The 19080-nt window shown below is 35.3% G+C and overlaps 1 long non-coding RNA gene across 1 annotated transcript; it reads right to left on the bottom strand.

The window, feature by feature from the left end:
* Positions 1–15340: 15340 nt before the first annotated feature.
* LOC140141784 (uncharacterized) lies at positions 15341–18751 on the bottom strand. The gene is made up of 3 exons (XR_011857451.1): positions 18483–18751; positions 16286–16373; positions 15341–15749 (listed from the first exon to the last, which is right to left on the bottom strand). It is a non-coding gene; the product is annotated as an uncharacterized lncRNA (long non-coding RNA).
* Between the last annotated feature and the right edge of the window lie 329 nt (positions 18752–19080).

Below are 19080 nucleotides of genomic sequence, written 5' to 3'. Positions count from 1 at the left end.
CTATATAAACTTTAATTAACAAAAGAGGACATGTTTTGAATGTTAAAATTATACATCACAATATTACAGTTGCGGTTGTCTGGTATTAATAATAAACAATACTATATTCGATATTTTGGGAGATGACAGAGTTGTGAATACAGAAAGCTGAATTGTTTATATTGAATCGAAGATCAAATCATGAAACTTGGAGTTCTATTTACCTCTTCTATACTTTTATTCCATCCATGCCCATACACTCTACAGAGGCAGCACAGATTGCACGAAGCTCCTCCTGCAACGTGTGCAAAACGTTTTGACAGGCTTTTTTTTTTTATAGAATATACAAAAATACAAAAGTCTGTAATCAATATAGTACATCGACCCAGCATGCCCAATGTCTTTAGTATTGACAAGTGTTGTGATTGTGAATGCCTTTTTAAAATGTACTCAAATAAACCGTGTGTCAAGCTTGATAGGAAAGTCGACTTTCCACATCCTGGATCTCATCTGCAAACGTGTATTTAGGTTCAATTCTGGGTTTCACTAGAAGCGTACTCTATTATTATTTCATACCTTATCTTGCGTAATGTAGTTTCTTTTTGAATTTTTAGACATGTCAATAGTCATTGACAGAAACCTTGTCAATCAAACAACTCTGTGTGAATTAATCAATCACAAAGCAAGCGTGAGAAGATCGCAAGGTGCAATGGCTGCCACGTGCATGTAACTTGTTTATTGCTAGTTTTATTGCTTGTTTTAATTTCTACGTGTTCTTCTAACTCAAGTAAAATCGTCAAGTATAATTCTTTTGCAAATTACTCATATTCTGTCGATTATTCTTCATACGTTTATTATCCGCCAGCAATGTCCCAACATTGATTTTAAGAAGCAAAATTACTTAAATTACTAGATAAATTTGATAACTTGGTCATGATTTAAAAGAGTGGTCGAAAAACTGGTGCATGGGAGCTATATCGTAATGTCGTTTTTCTTGGTATTCATTTTATATCCGCACATCATAGTACGCTGATCTTTATCAGTATTTTCTTATTTCAATTTAGTTCAACTTAAAACAAATTGCAGCAAAATACGTGCCAGGGAACAAAGACTTTCCAACATGAGATATTCGTAGCAATTGTACAAATCTAGAAATCCTAAAAAGGTCACTCACTCGTGAAATTTATTTCACTGTAAATTAATTTCAAAGCTGAAAGAATAGTATGTGATTGAACTTTGATGTATGTAAATATGACAAATCATAAGTCATAAATGTCTTCAGGTATTTGGATCAATCAAAGTCAGAGTGGTGCGTTTATATGATGTTTGCATAGTTGGCGACTTTCATGATTTTGATACAAGAAATGGAGGAGACTCAGAACCAATTCGATTTCAAGCGATTGACCTATTTATTCGCGCATTTAAATATCAAACCAATGCAGCACACAAAAGTACAAGTACTCAATAACATCTGGATTTTAATTAATCATGTCTTTCCTAATGTACATATCAAATCTGAACAAGCTATATAAATATAGGAGAAAACCGCACAGGTGTGCCATAAGTTTGCTTCCGAAAATGGTTTCAAATATTTCTGTATAGAGAACGTAGACTATGAACGAGATCCAACTTTGAAACATACTATTATTGATAAGAAACGTATTATATATCGAATTATTGAACAGATATTACCCAGATATCCGTGGATTTAAGGCAAATTAATAGACATGAGGATAATGCATCTTACAATTATAACTAGGTAATTCCACAATGTGTCACAAATCTGTGATTTATAGTTCTCTGTTCTCATCTCCTTCTCTTTCCATCACTCTCAACATCTCTCCTTAGGCTCCCTCTCCCTCTCCCTCTCCCTCACCACCCGTTTCTACTAATACTCCGTCCATATCTCTCCCGCCTTCATTCACTTCAGATAAATGTATATAATGTTGCATTACTGTTATACAGACAGTTATTAATGATTGATTTGTTCTGAGTATGATAAAATAGGCCATTGTCGGGAAATCGGTATCACCTGTTCCAATCGGCAAAAGACTTCTATTATAATATCCAAACCACATTGTTATGATGTAGGTTGTGAATGATACCGCCAACGAATGTAACCAATATTCTCCAGGCATGCGGATTAGGGAAGATTAATACAATGTAAGTATTACGCAAATTGACAGGAAGTAGTTTAATACCTTATAGGTGCTTTTTGAAGTTCAAGATAAATATTTCCCTGATTGAAGGCTTGTAAAATATGTTGTACTGTAATATCGGAAACTATCAATCAATGTTGGAATTAATAAATAGTTCACAGAAAGTATCAGAAGAAGAAGAAGAACAGCCGTTATGAAAAAGTATCAATTTTGCTATAACTTGACTTAATAATTTAAAACCACAGCCCAACAAGTGACCACACAAGCGCACCATTCCCTTCACGAATACCCTCATAACTCTTGGGTTCTAATCCCACCCAGAGCAAACAACTTCTCTTAAAACCTTTCTTCTTTCCAATGTGATTTTGAATTCGCAAAATAATTGATATAATTCATTATTACCAATTATATTGTGTAAATTTCATAATGATAACTTTATTTTCAAAATGACCGCTTATGTGCAGCTTGGAACAAACGCTGCTCAAAGAACTTAATACGATATATAATATGATAATGTTGAAGTATTGTTCAGACATGTTGATTTATTGTCATAAGAGATTTTATTATAGTGTTTGTAGATCTAGGTCAGCGTAGTTTTATTCTAAAAATATGCTAGAAGTCAGAGAAATGTGAGTAGAAAGACAAAGGGCTTTCAAAGAAAAATACTAGAGCTACCACCCACACAATGAGAGAATGAGAGAAATGTTATGCAGATGCATTAAAAGTACAAAATAATGTCACCATGGATATCATCAGTCTAGAAAGAAGGTAGCTCCTAAGACCACTGGTTCAAAAAAGCAAGGAAACATGCACAGACAAACAAACAACGCACACTGAGATTTGCATGCACATTGATCACAACATGGAGAATGCACATTAATTTTCCACTTGGGATGTACGTTGCTGAGGTAAATGTGCCATTTATCGTCATCAATCTACTACATTGTTGACTCAAGCACAGAATCAAATAAACTACTATATATGGATGAGAAAAGGTGATACTCTGGGGCATCACAAGAACTATCAGATCAAAATGCTGACATCCCAGCACAATTCCACTGGAAGCAACTAGTGTTGCCCTCAAGCCGTGTATATAACGTGGTGCGTTGGGAACACTTATTACGCCAACCAATTAAGGACACAACATGGCCTGAGTCTAGCACTGTGCTGTTTGTAAGTTACCGTTGCAATTCAAACTAAAAAGTCGATTTTGCAGCATCTCTTCACTTTTTATTGAAGTTGCTTCTTTTTCTTTAAAGATGTCTGCGAGGGAATCTTGATGTTTATTCTTAAATCCAGAAAGATATATATTTGAATTATGATACTTAAATCAACGCTGCTTGTTAAGAACAGTATCCAATATCCAATAAATTCCTCAAATCTGGTGATATATTTGCCATTAAGTTATTTTTGGTAAGTCTATTTAAAAACATCTTTAAATTGATATAAATCACAACGCGTTGGCTGATTTCACTGGTTTATTATAATATTTTTTGAGCTTTCATAACGATTTTAATGTACAAGCATTAACAAACAAGTGGTGTTGGAAAAACTATTGCCCTACATTATGGCTTTTAATCGATTAATAATTGTGCCCAAAATGAATGTTCCCACCCAAATTGCAGATAATAGTACCTTCATCAAAGTACCTTCATACAATAATTTTTTGTGAAGATAGAGGTAGCCATTGTTTGTATAATAATGAGAACTCATTCTTGAAAATGGGATATGTCCTTAATTTTTCATTAAAAGTAACATAGAAATCTCAGCCAATTGTACTGCGCACAACGCATCAAATCAAGTGTACATAGTGAGTGCTGCAATTAGCTCAAAGTAAAAGAGTTCAAATTTTAAATACACTCCTAAATCCCTAGAAGCTAGGGAGTTCATAAAACCTAAATCAAAATACTTCAGTGTACTTAATTACCACATTCCCGCATCTGTAGCTCGTAGTGTTATAACATAAAGAATAATAATGTTGGAGTAGCTAGCATTGATTTGGCACAACATTTATCTCAATAACTCACATGCATTAGGATGGTAGCAAACTTTTAATACGATCATTTTCTGGAACCGATTCACCTTATAATTATTTATTTCCATATACATTATACATATCTAAAAAAGTTGCACATCAAAACAAACAGCAAACAAAAAAGACAATATGGAGGAGTTGACCGGAAGGCCAATGAGGCCTGAATAAGCCAACCCCTAAACAAAATTTGTTGCAAAAATAACAAGAACAAAATCACATGAGACCTAACATGCAATGCCAATAAGACAAGACGGACAGTGCCCAGAAAAAAATAAAAGAAAAAAGTTATTCGTAAACTGAAATCATATTTCGTTTAAGCTGATTACGAAAATGTTTAACGGATTTTCAAGTCTTTGCTTTTTAATTTATACTGTTCCAAAAGGTGGGTCCAGTAGCTCGGATGGAATGATCAGAGAATGCTTTTTGTCAAGTTGAGATCATTTACATGTCTTGTCTGGTAGCCGTGTATGTCAGAGCGCTTTGTAAAATAACCATTAAATAAGTCAGGCCAGTCATTCATAGAATATTTATATATAAATACGCCCAGTTCGAGTGAGTAGGCCTACATATCTTTTACAGTTAGTAGGTTATATTTTGCAAATACCTTTAATAGCACATGTACTTTGGTTGAGAGTCTTGACTAGTTGGGCTACATGGATTCAAGTGTGAAATGTGATTTGCAGATCATGTGTGACGTTGTAGTGGGCATGGTGGCTCGTCAGTATTATGGACCACTCTGCTCCAGGTTGGTATGGACCAGTATGCTTCAGGTTGGTATGGACCAGTCTGCTACAGGCTGGTGTGAACCAGATTGGTATATGGTCCAGTATGCTCTAGATTGGTATAGACCAGTCTGCTCCAACATGGTAATAAGCACCCCGGCGCAGACTGAATGAACCTGTCTGCTCCAGTTTGGTATGGATGGACCAGTCTGGTCCAGATTGGTATGGACCAGTCTCCTCCAGGTTACATGTTAGAACTAAACTTTATGTATGAATATCCTACATGTATTTTATTAGGCCGTCTTCATCAGCTGAGTAAGGTCATCTTTGTTGTGTAGTTTTCATTGCAAATAGCTGATGATTGGTAGTGATTGGTTACAGGTAAATGAGATATTGTAATTTACTACCATGATGTTTTCGCCAGCCCATTCGGGGCTGGTACCTGTTTCAGGTTTGGGGTCAGTTTACTCAAGAGATTATATTTTAGTGGTATTGGAATGATTTTTTTTACTTTTTGTGGTTAAATTTTTTTAAAAATATTTTAATTCGATTTGTTAGGAAAAGTAAGTATGTTTTGCCGTTTCAACGAACGAAAACGAGTGAGTATTACCAAAGTTATGTTTGAACTAATTAATTATGACTTTAAAAGTTTAAAGGCCTAAATGTAACAATAATAGTTAATATATATAGCATCATATGGTCAGCAGAAGAAAATCTGACATCACCTATGATGTCATATCAGTGTCCTTGACCGGGGGTCCTTACTCCTTGACCACTGAACAGCGTGATATCATGTTGATAACAGATCTATAGAATCAAAATCTTCATCATATCCCCGGATCATATCACAGATTCTCAACAATCTGTGATCATATGGACCATATTGATGTGAAAGTAGTTATCTATCATATCCTGTGTCGTTTTATGGATAAAAATGACTCCAAATGTTATTGATGAAATGGTTGCTATCATAAACATCAGTTTTGTCTTTTCAACGGGAAAAATCCGATGCAAAATAAAGTTTTTAGGGCCTAGCTATAATATGGGCATAATTTATGCATATAGTATTGAACAATGTACCCCATTTGACATGCACTTATAGATAAATAAATTGTCTTACTTTATTAATTTAATAACTTCTTTATTATAAATAAAATGACACATAACTATTTGATTCATAAAATTACATTCAACAAAATGATTGAAGAGAAAACACACAAGGCACTAGGCAGACTGTTATAGAACGGAGTATGTAAGATGCCATGTCCATAGCTTCGCAGGAGTTTCCGACTAGCAATCAACATGATCAGCACATTCAGAAAAACACAGTTTAAGAGTGAAGATTGTAGTGAGTAACCAGTCCTTTATAAATGTGCTGGCCACTATCTATTATAATATAGTATACATTGCGAATTAATTAAGTTATTTTAAAATAAAATGTACATGTAAGTTAACTCAAACCGGCAGTGTATATATCGAAAGCAGTGAAATCGGACATTCCTAAGCGAAGATATTGAGTTCGTAAGTTCTGGTATTACAAAATTGGAAATTGAGATATCGTGGGTAAAAAGCTGAAAAGACAAAAAAACCAACGACAACAACAACAACAACAACAACAAAACAAACAGACCAGAACAATTTGGAGTACATGTAATGAATTAAAAGAGTTGACATGAGATTAGGAATTAATGTTTTCTGCTGTTTCAGTGTGCATGTTCTCATCGTTGATGGTTTGGTGGACTGTCATGTAGATGTAAGCGTGATCCTAAAAATGCCTTTCACATTGACCAAAACTAATTACAAGACCTCTTCTACATTGAGGCTGGCTTTCCCTTTTAAAGGGAATTTTTATCCTTATTAGACCTGCTGCAATTATGAGAGAGAGCATTTGTTATACCGCAGATGTATGTCTGCCATTAATGGTAAATAACCAATCTTCCTGCGAAAGATTCGAACACATCCAACATATCATAAATGGTTTATCATTCATGATGAATTGGAACATATTGCAGAAAGTAGTGATTTAGGAGAAATAATGACGTAAATTTGATTAAAATTTCATGACATTTCTGTCATAAAGTGACAGTTTAACTCTCTACAGCTGATTATTCAGTGATGAGCCTTCCTGTGATGTATAGGGTGCGCCCTACTAAATAGATTAAGTGTGAAATAGTAGCTCTTTTGGCTAAGGGGGGAATAGTTACTGTCATTAGCAGGATGGCACTTTCCAGGAAACAAGGTGCGCAGGGCAAATGATATGAGAGGTGATGATTAGAGTTGTTTTGGAAATGCGTAGTTACTATCTATAGAGGAAGATGAGACATATATGTGATTGTAAAATTACCAATTTGTATTGTAAGATGGCTTTACCCTCAAGTCAATTAATTAGCCTTTGAATTTACGTTATATCAATATTAATAGCATGTTTCCAACCATGTTGGATCTGGTTCAGAGTCTACATTCTCTATTTCCTTGTACGAGATAAGTTGACTTGTGACGTTATTATGTCATTTTCCTGGCAGTATGCGCGCGCATCATATTTTATTCAGGGCCCGTGGCTTTAAAACTCCCGCCTTATCACAATAAGGCTATTGAACATTCCCTCATTTCAAATATATAGTTTTGGTTTCTCTTTTGTTCAGAAACCAAAAATCAAGGGATTAAAAAGTAGAGCTGATCTGATCTGCAATCATAACACTATTATGCTGGGAGGACACAGTATAGGGTATATAACCAGAAGTATACAATAGCCTATTGTGCTAACATAATTATTATCATGATTGATATCGGAAATCTATCCGCAGACAACAGTTGATGCTCTCTGTCGAAGGTATAGGTGGCATATTACACTCACGAGTTCTAGGCCTAGAAATCATATACATGCGCGTATACTGAAGGATGGGGTGGGGTGGGGAATTTGTTTGTTTGTATGAAACATAAACGATGCATGGAGATGATTTGATTATGAATTAGTTTATTATCCCCAGGAAGCACAACCCATACCTCTTTAAGAGGGGCTCCCTCCTATATAACCACCTCTTTCCTAAATTACCCCTTTCCCCTCCTCCTCCCCTACATTCGATATCTTCATCTCGAGCTCTCCTCCCCTTCTCTTTCACTTCCAATGCTCTCTCATATGTTTCTCTCTCCCGGCCCATATCCCCTTGCCCTCCAACCCCCCCCCCCACACACACACACACACACACACCAATCTTCTCCCCTCTATCTTCTACTTTTTGCAGTAAAAATTGCTTCAGTAAAAGTCATGCGGTTATTAGAGGTCATATAATGGCCTTCCATCGATTCTGGTACATGGGATTAAGGACATGAATCGATTTTGTTTATAGCACCTATACAATTACAGTAGTGGCCCTTTTGTAATATCGAATGCAAATATTTCGATGGTCTATATATTTTCACAGTGAAATCAGCTTAGGCTATTTCGTAGTCTCAAGCCAATGCTTTCAAACTAAATCAATGCTTTCAAATGTAGACTGTTTTGTTCGACTTCTCTGCTCGTGAATATTGCACTGCGAAATTTAAACATTTCTTTTGTATACTTAGATCAGGTAACTCGAAAATCCTGTAATTTTATTCGTCACACCACTTATAAGAAACTGAAACCAAAACCGAAACTACCTGTCACAAATGTTTAGTTTTAAACAAAAGGTAGAAACAAAGAGTTCGATATCTTGTGATTCAAGTGGTTTGGCAGGACAATAGGAAACCACGTGACCAAAACCAAAACCAAAACTAAAACTATATATTTGAAATGAGGCATTGTAGTGGTTTTGTGCAGTTAACTCAAGCATATCGATATACCAGTCCGTTGCCTTTGTTGATACACATTGAGGTCAACTCATCTAAATAGCTATGTAGCTTGTCCATACCCTGATTAGTACATTGGGTATCATTAGGAAAGACATAATTAATTTAAATCTAGATGTTATGTGTACTTGTCCTTTTGTGTGATGTATTGGTCTGATATTTAAAGCCGCCCATAAATAGATCTGTCAGTTTTGATATCGAATTGGGTCTCCACCATTGGGCGCATCCAGATATTTTTGGCTCTCCCCCTAAAGAAGACATGGGAAAATCTTAATCTTTTTAAGATCTGACCTCGTAAACAATGAGGTCAGATCATAGCCAGCAGTAGTGCATAGAGTATCATGCCTACGGATTTCATCACAGTCTTACCTTAGCACGCTGGTAAGCAGCGTTTGAGATGGTGTTAATCGATAGTCGATAACCGATAATCAATGATCAATCAGCTATGAATATTTAATTGGATTCTAAAAATAATGATCACGGACTCTCATGTTCAAAGGTGTGTGTGTGTGGGGGTGTATACCCCCTCGCATGTTGGTGCTCGCAATTGCTGAGGACGGCTTTTTACCCCTAAAGAAGACATGGGAAAACTCAAACTTATTGGGAATCCCATGTCTTCTTTAGGGTAGGTGCCGTTAATTTCTGGAATAGCCCACGGTTCCCCCCCACTTCAAAATCAGAAGCTTTTCCCCACCACGCTAGTAGATGCAATTGTTAAGTAGTGCTTGAGTTGGTGAGGTGGGGGAGAAGATATAATTACAGATAGTCGATAACCGATAATCAATGATCAGTCAGTTATAAACGTTCAGTTAAACCCAAACACGCAAATGATGATCAAGGAATCGCTAAGGATGATCTCCTTCTGTGCATTGGGGGTTGGTTGAAGGGGAATTGATAATCGATAATTGATTATTGATATTCAATGATCGATAATCAATTATCATTTATCGATAATCAATCATTAATTTACCCATATTCATTGGTGAAAAATGTATATAGGCCTCCGCAACCGACAAAACTAGGAATCGCCAAGGATGATCTCCTTCTGTGCATTTGGGGGGTTGAAGGAATTGATAATCGATAATTGATTATTGATTATCAATGATCGATAATCAATTATCATTTATCGATAATCAATCATTAATTTATCCATATTCATTGTTGAAAATGTATAGGCCTCCGCAACCGACAAAACTAGGAATCGCTAAGGATGATCTCCTTCTGGGTATTGGGGGGGGGTGTTGGGTGATGGGGAATTGATAATCGATAATTGATTATTGATTATCGATTATCGATAATCAATGATCGATTATTGATAATCAATCATTAGAATATCCATATTCAATGTTTGAAAATGTATAGGCCTACACAACCGCCAAAACGGGATATCTGCATTGATTTGAAAAAATTATTTTCTCCAAAGTGCTAGAAAAGCACACTCTTTGATCATTTCTATGCACATCGTATCTCTTGCAACCTGAATGAACGAAATTTGTTTCCGTTTTGAATTCAAACAGCTTAAAATTGACATTTTTCGTAAATTGAGGCTCAAATATTTTGTTCTGAATTGAAAAATCTCTCTTGGTATAAAATGAAAAATATTACGGATTTAGATGGTAAATTTCAAACTTTTTTATATCGATCATCATATCCGTGGGCACGTGGTACTCTATTTTGAAAGCCATCCGAGTTTCCATTTTGACAAACGGATAGCAGCAAAAATAGTTTTAACATTGTCATCTATGGAAGAAAAATCACAAAACTGCCTTTTTCTCAAGAAAAAAAAATGGGACTCGAAAATAAATTTTCTTCAAAATCGTTTTTTAAAATCTTTAGATATGCTTAATAACTTAAAAAAAAAAAAAAAAAAACGGAAAAAAATTCTAAGCTAATACTCCATGTAAATGATTTCCCCAAACCCTAACCCTAATGCTACTCATAACCCTAATCCTAACCCTGACCCTAATTTCGTGTACAAGTAGGCCTACATGATAAAGAAATAAACAAACTATATTGCAATATCGGAAACTTAGACAATAATAGCCTCATACACCTAAGTCCGCCTGCTGCTTTCACTTCACTCTTTAATCCCTGTTATGGAACTGTGACAGAAGATTGATATGCAGCCTCATACACCTAACTCCGCCTGCTGCTTTCACTTCACTCTTTAATCCCTGTTATGGAACTGTGACAGAAGATTGATATGCAGCCTGCCAGAGCGTCCGAACTTTTGTGTCACGTGACCCTGCCTTATTTTCTCCTCCAGGGTCCTATTTCATAAAACTTAGGATTCATCCTAAGTGGGACTTAGGATGAATTGATTCTTCCTAAGTCTTGAACTCTTCCTAACTTTAGGATTGATCCTATCTTCTATATTATAAAGCAACTTAGGAAGAATATCCTTCCTAAGTTTCTTCCTAACTTAGGAAGGGGTCAGGAGGTGTCCTAACTTTATAGGATTCTTCCTAGAGTCCCTATCTTAGCTAAAACGTAAAAAAAAACATGATTTTTGTGATTTTGATGAAAATCAAGGGGAAAAGGGTTTAAATGAGTCTAACTCCGTTATTTTTTGAAACTTGGATCTGAAACTTTGCAGATATGTCAAGGTTGATATAAACTTACTATCTATAGTAAAATAATGTGAATCTTATATTTTCACTATCTTCTGTTGTCATGGTAACATGTTTAAAATCCACAGATTTGGTATAAAATGAGTCTAACTCCGTTATTTTTAGGAACTCAAACCTGAAATTTTGCAGGTGTGTCAAGGTTGATCAAAGCTATACATATATTGTCAAAAAAGTGAAACATATATTTTCGCTATCTTCTGTTGCCATGGTAACATGTTTAAAATCCACAGATTTGGTAAAAATTAGTCTAACTCCGTTATTTTTATGAATTCGAACCTGAAAATTTGCAGGTGTGTCAAGGTTGATAAAGGATAACCATATATAGTAAAATAAAGTGAAACATAAATTTTGCTATCTTCTGTTGCCATGGTAACATGTTACAAATCCACAGATTTGGTAAAAAATAAGTCTAAGTCCGTTATTTTTAGGAATTCAAATCTGAAACTTTACAGGTATGTCAAGGTTGATAATAGCTAACCATAAACAGTAGAGTAAAGTGAAACATATGTTTTCGTTATCTTCTGTTGCCATGGTAACGTGTTTAAAATCCACAAATTTGGTCCAAAATGAGTCTAACTCCGTTATTTTTAGGAACTCGAACCTGAAATTTTGCAGGTGTGTCAAGGTTGATCAAAGCTATACATATATAGTCAAAAAAGTGAAACATATATTTTCACTATCTTCTGTTGCCATGGTAACATGTTTAAAATCCACAGATTTGGTAAAAAATTAGTCTAACTCCGTTATTTTTAGGAATTCAAATCTGAAAATTTACAGGTATGTCAAGGTTGATAATAGCTAACCATAAACAGCAGAGTAAAGTGAAACATATGTTTTCGTTATCTTCTGTTGCCATGGTAACGTTTAAAATCCACAGATTTGGTAAAAAATGAGTCTAACTCCGTTATTTTTAGAAACTCGAACATGAAACTTTGGTGTATCAAGGTTGATAAAAAGCTAACCATATATATTAAAATAAAGTTAAACATATATTTTCGCTATCTTCTGTTGCCATGGTAACATGTATAAAATCCACATGTGTAATCTCCACCATACCCTTAAGCCTAACCTCATCACTTCTACTTAACCATGTACCCAATATGCGGCGGAATTAGCAGGGGGGACATGTCCGGTCCCCGGTCCGCTAAATGTTTGCATTAGAAAATCATTTTAGAAGAAAAAATTAAGCAATTATTGCCCTGTGCATCTCCTTTTAGCACAAAAAACAAAGTTCCAAGAAGAAATTCTGCTACTAAAAAAATCCTAGCAATGCATACTAATTAAATGTGTCCCTGGCCCTATAGAAGCAAAAGTTATTAAATATACAACTTTATCCAGCTTTGATTTTTTTAGTATAACAAGTAATTTTAGTTTAACTTTTTTTTCTTTTTTTTGTTGCATTTTTGGGGGGGCACCCGGATGCCCGCTCGAAAATTCAATCCGGTACCCAAGTACATAATTAGCCGTTAGGTGAGAGCCTTACTTTGTGTATAAGGTTTTTTGGTGTTAACATATTTGGTTATGATGAGAAAACAGGCATTTTGATGAGAAACAGCCAAAATGAAAAGAATTTTTGGATGAAAAAAAATTGCTGTTTGTGGAGAGATAAAATTTTCTCATCGTAGAGAACATAATTGACATGGAGGAACTTGAACACAAAAGTGGGATGGCTTCTTTAATAGGCCAATCAAATTAAGGAAAATCAGGGTTTAACCCACCACTAACTGCAACAGAAACCATTTAATCACCATCACCATTCATTTCAGAAAAGTATAGGCCTATTATTATTAAAGAAAATATCAAAAGTCCAAGTAGTGGAACAGTGCCTAATTTGCATAAATCCAAAATGGTCGCTTATGCAGGGGTGAAATTTCAAAGTTGGTCAAATCAAATCTTGTTAGAAATAGAAACCATACCAATGTTTTGCTCTCATCATAAGGATACAGAAAAGGTATAGTTTTTCCAGTGTCTGACATAACGTTCTTGAGTTATAGGCAAACAGGTCAAAGGTCAAATTTTGGGTCCACAGTCGTTTACAATGGAAATATGCTCCAATTTTAATCCAACTGGTCGAGAGGAATACATTGTGGTTTTTAGCAAGATTTGACCAAATTTGAAATTTCACCCCCCCCCCCCTGCATAAATGGCCATTTTGGATTTATGCAAATTAGGCAGTGTTCCACTACTTGGATTTTTGGGGACTTTTGATATACTTTTGTGTTATCTTTTGGGAGATGGATGCAATGTATGCAAAATGGATTCTGTTGCAATTAGTGGTGGGTGATTTGGTCTATAACCTTAAGTAGTTTTTATACCAATTATCAAAAACACTAAAACACACAAAACATAATGCAACTTCAAATCATAAGTACATTTTGGAAATCATTTTATTTATTGCATAAACGTTCACTATAAACTTGCTTCACATTTTGATTGTTATGATAACCTTTAAGAGAAGCCCCACCAGAGCAGTTCTGGGGTGAACCAAATCTGCCATGTTATCAAATTAATCAGTGACAAGGTTATCTCTGAATTTGACAAGGGCTAATTGATGTTTTAATGTTATTGGCAATTGCATCAATTAGCACCTATCAAATTCAGAGATGACCTTGTCGCTGATTAATTTGATAACCAGGCAGCTTTGGTTCACCCCAGAAGAACTGCTCTGGCTGGGTTCCTCTTTAAAAGAAGTCTCCGACAATCACAACATTATGCCTTATAAGAAAAATAATTATCAAGCATGAATCACATGGTTTTATTTAAAACAAACTCATAGTGACCATAAAAACGTCGAGTGCAATGACGTCTCAGTAATACAAGAAGGCGGACGACAATGGAGCACAAGTAACCATTACGTCATTGCACTTAGATAATTTTGGTGCAGGAATTTTGAATATCGCGTGTTGAGAGCCGACTGTGTTTATTCGTTTTTATGGTCAATATGAGTTTGTTTCAAATAAAACCATGTGATTCATGCTTGATAATTATTTTTCTAACATATAAGGCATAATGTTATGATTGCCGCATACCCCGTTTAATAGACATGGACCTTCATGTAGTAATTCTGTGCGAGGATTGGAGGAAGACATACTAATATTCTAATCTTAGTGGCCTTAGTGTTGGATCGGGGACCTCCTACACCAGTGTCAAAGACCAATGGACCCCCCCTCTCAATTGACTAAGAATGAGAATAAACTATATGAATTTCTGTTTTTACTATCATCAACTGTGTGTAGGAATGTCCAATATTTCCTTAATGGATAGGCCTACCGCAAATGTGCCAGCATGATTCAGCATCCACAACTCAAAATATTGAAACCTGCCTTGCCTCTATTACACCGTTCACATGGCTAGTAAAAACAACAATTCCTCCATTAAAAAGCTATTCAATTTTCAAAATAATACTGAGTGCCATTCTTTTACTCATAGAAAAGATAGGAGTGAAAATAAAATAGAAATCATGGTGTTGCTGTCTAAAGTGGACAAATTTGCATATTTAAGTGTTTCCGTACTATTTTTAGGGGCTGTGCAATAATTATGAGCCTTGGTGGGAGGGTAAAATGGGAGGGGCAACACATTTTTGGCCAGCTGAAAGGGAGGTGCTTGCTATTTTTTACAATCCGTGGGGGGGGGGTAGTAAGCGATTTTTGGCATACATTCATGGGGCACCAAAAAAGGAAATGGTTCGGAAATGCTTAAATATGCAAATTTTCCTGCTCGCTGCGATCGCAACATGTATCTAGACCAATGAAGGTTTGAACAAGGGGGGGAGAGGGCAAAGATTTTTTGGCAGGCTGAGAGGGGCAAGCGATTTTTGGCAGGCCGTGAGGGGGGGGGGCAAGTGATTTTTGTAGAGCCGTTCAGAAATTTCATTGCACATGCACAGCCCCCATGAATGTCAAAATCCCCCCCCTTGGCTTGTCAGAAATTTCTACCCCCTGGCTCGCCCAAAATATCTCCCCCAAAAAAAAAAAAAAATTACCCTCCCACCAGTGCTCATAATTATTGCACAGCCCCTAATTGCTCTGCCACTTGAGAGAATATCACAACACTTTTTTCATACATGTAACCATGGACATGAACAGTGTTATTGCACTTACCTGTAGGTGCATTTTGCAATTGTAAATTATATAACATTTGTAACTTTAAGTTCTAGTCCATCTTAAAGATAGTCAGGTAATATGTATTGCCATTTACTTCCAATTTTAGAGATAAATTTATCCAATCCTTATACTGATATTTATAGTGTCATTTAAGAATTTACTTTGTACCAGTCATGTAGCCAGGACATGTAGATTGCATAATCATCAAGAATATGATCAGTCTCTTGAGTCACCTATTGTGTTGTTTCTCCTGCAACCATGGCAGCCGTAAGGTTGATTTTTAAATCATGCCCCTGTAAAATAAGACAAAAATAGTAAGAACATATTAAAAAGTGTGAATTAAATGGAAAACGTTTTGACATATGTTTCTAAATAGGTTAGGTCTCAGCTAGCTAGCTATTATGCAATTTGCAATGAATTCTGCCAACATGAATTTCAATTTATTGAATGAAATTAGTCAATTACCATCTAAAATTATTTTCCAACGCCTAATCTGTGAAACGTACCGCTTAAAATATAACCGACCAACTTTCTAAGTCATGACACAGACACATATTATTACATAATTTGTACTGAAGTCTGTTTACCTTTAAAAGATCCCAATTAATTTTATTTTGAATTTCTTTAAATTTTAAAAATAATTTTGATTTAAATCATGGACCTGATACTGAAAAGAAATACAAGGTAAATTTTTACAAGAGATTTTACCCCAATTCTCCAACACTCTTCATATTGTGGATTTCATCATTACATGTAAATAAAGAGTTCTAAATTCTCTGTTATCTTTTATCTGCATGGGTTTGCTGTTTGCATTCATTATTCTACTTACCATTGACAGATCCACTGACCACTGCGTCTTCACAGACTCTTCATAGAAATCAAACCAATCCACTTAACACATTGATAACCAGCATCAACTGCAAATCAAACACACAATTAAGCATTATGATCAGTTAATTTTAAAAAAGAAATCAAACTTTATAAGGGGCAGCTTCAAAACTCGACTGCCAGTTGCCCACTGGGTCATTGGGCTCAGCTTCTAATCGCTAGTGTTCACTCATGTGCTGATGTCCACACAAGCACATTTAAAATCAACGGCACATTGAAATCAAGGATTTTTCAAGATTTTAGGCCTAGTAAAGCTTTACGAGGCCTAAAATCTCGATAAAATTCTTGATTTCAATGTTCCGTAGCTTTTACGGCATATTGAAATCAAGAATTTTATCGAGATTTTAGGCCTCCTAAAGCTTTGCGTAAAAGCTACGGAACATTGGAATCAATTCAAATTCTCAATTTCAATTTTATTGAGATTTTAGGCCTAATAAAGCTTTACAGGGCCTAAAATCTCAATAAAATTCTTGATTTTACTGATTTTATCAAGATTTTAGGCCTCGTAAACGTTTGCGTAAAAGCTACGGAACATTGGAATCAATTAAAATTCTCAATTTCAATTTTATCAAGATTTTAGGCCGAATAAAGATTTATGAGGCCTAAAATCTCGATACAATTCTTGATTTTACTGTTCCGGAAAAGCTACGGCACATTGAAATCAAGGATTTTAGGCCTCCTAAAGCTTTGCATAAAAGCTACGCAACATTGGAATCAATTAAAACTCTCAATTTCAATTTTATCGAGATTTTAGATCTAATAAACCTTTACGAGGCCTAACATCTCGATAAAATCCTTGATTTTACTTTTTTCCATAAAAGCTACGGCACATTGAAATCAAGGAATTTAGCAAGATTTTAGGCCTCGTAAAGTTTTGTGCAAAAGCTACGGAACATTGAAATCAATTAAAATTCTTAATTTCAATTTTATCAAGATTTTAGGCCTCATAAAGGTTTACGAGTTTAAAATTCTTGATTCTACTGTTGAAAAAATTTAAGTTTAAGAGGCCTAAAATCTTGATAAAATCCTTGATTTCAATGTGCCGTAGCTTTTAATTTATGGAACATTGAAATATAAAATCTTATCAAGATTTTTAGGCCTCTTAAACTTAAAGCTTTACACCCGTTAGCATTGGGTGTTTTTGACAGCATGAAATAAACCAAACAATTATTATTGCAAAATTTCTCCAAATCTATGCTAAGGCTACGCATGAAATAGAACCGAGAACAATATTGATCACGGGATGAGTACGAAGTAGGAAACCAAATTTATTCCTGTGATTTATTTATCTGGCCAGCTATCATTCCACTGGATCGGGAGAAAATAATAAGAACCTCTTGGCCTTTATTCAATTTCGCTGACCTTTGTGTGCTAAAACACCCCTATTTTTCCAATTTCACAGACAATTTTGTCCATGGACAAGCCCCCAAAATGACCCCTTTTTCCTCAATTTTGGTAACGATCGTACGGTCAGTATTGCAAGTTGAGTAACCCCACCGGGGCTTTACAAAGCCTAAACTAAAACTCTCAATAAAATTGAAGTTGACAATTTTAATTGATTTCAATGTTCTGTTGCTTTTACTCAAAGCTAATTACGAGGCCTAAAATCTCGATAACAGTTCTCATTGTACGTGTGAACGCTATCGGTGGAACAATAGTCGGGACATGGCAGTACATGCATGATTGAAAAAGGAATCGGGACATGGCAGTACATGCATGATTGAAACAACTTACAAGTACAAAATTATGCATTGCGTGCCTAGCCTATAAAATAAATAATATTTTAAATTACTCCCCCCTATTCCCTATCGCAATTTACTGCCTGAAAACTTCACAATTCCTGACCGTGATGTGTATGGTAAACCGTCTAAGCAAAAATAAAGGCCTATTCAATAAATACGAGTCTGCCGTGAAGACATTAAAAAGCTGAAGTTTACCCCTATACATTTGCATAGGGTTTCGTGTGCCTCCACAGAAGCTCACAGACGCCGATTTACTTCCTTTAAAATTTCACGTTTTCTGACATTTTTATGGCCAGACAAAAGCACATAGGTAAAATAATGTCATTTACTAGCAGAAAAATGAAGAAAAATCCTCAAATCATACATATAAGCCATGATTTGAGGCAATTTACTCACCATTTTCACTTTTGTGTGCACATTGAAAAAGCGGCCATCTTGGTTTCTTCTCTAGAGGAGCAAACTCATGAATATGCAAATTAGCTTCTTCCACAAATACATGGCATACTGTTGAACTATTTAGGAAGAATCAAAATAGGATTCTTCCTATCCTAGGATCAATCATAAGTCCTGACTTAGGATGAATTGTATTGGAACTCTTCCTAAATAAGTTAGGAAGAGTTACTTAGGATGAATCCTAAGTTGAGCTTTATGAAATAGGACCCAGGTTTTGAATGATTCCCCAACTAATGTAACCAATATTATCCAGGTATGCGGATTAGGGTAGGTAAATACAATGTAAGTTTTACGTAGTAGTTTAATACCTTATATGTGGTTTTGAAGTTATGTAGGCTTATGTTTTTATATCGAAAACTATCCAATAATGTTTCAATTAAGAAATAGTTCATAGAAAGTATCAGAGGAAGAAGAAGAACACGCATAAAGTTTGCTATAACTTGAATTAATAATGATTGAAAACCGTAGCAAAACAAGTTATTTCCAAAATGACCGCTCCACTTTATGTGCATATATAATATGATAATGTTTGAAGTATTGT

The sequence above is a fragment of the Amphiura filiformis genome, chromosome 20, assembly GCF_039555335.1.
Source record: "Amphiura filiformis chromosome 20, Afil_fr2py, whole genome shotgun sequence".
NCBI lineage: Eukaryota > Metazoa > Echinodermata > Ophiuroidea > Amphilepidida > Amphiuridae > Amphiura > Amphiura filiformis.
The sequence above is the reverse complement of the archived record's forward strand: the minus strand, read 5'-3'. Positions and strand labels throughout refer to the sequence as shown.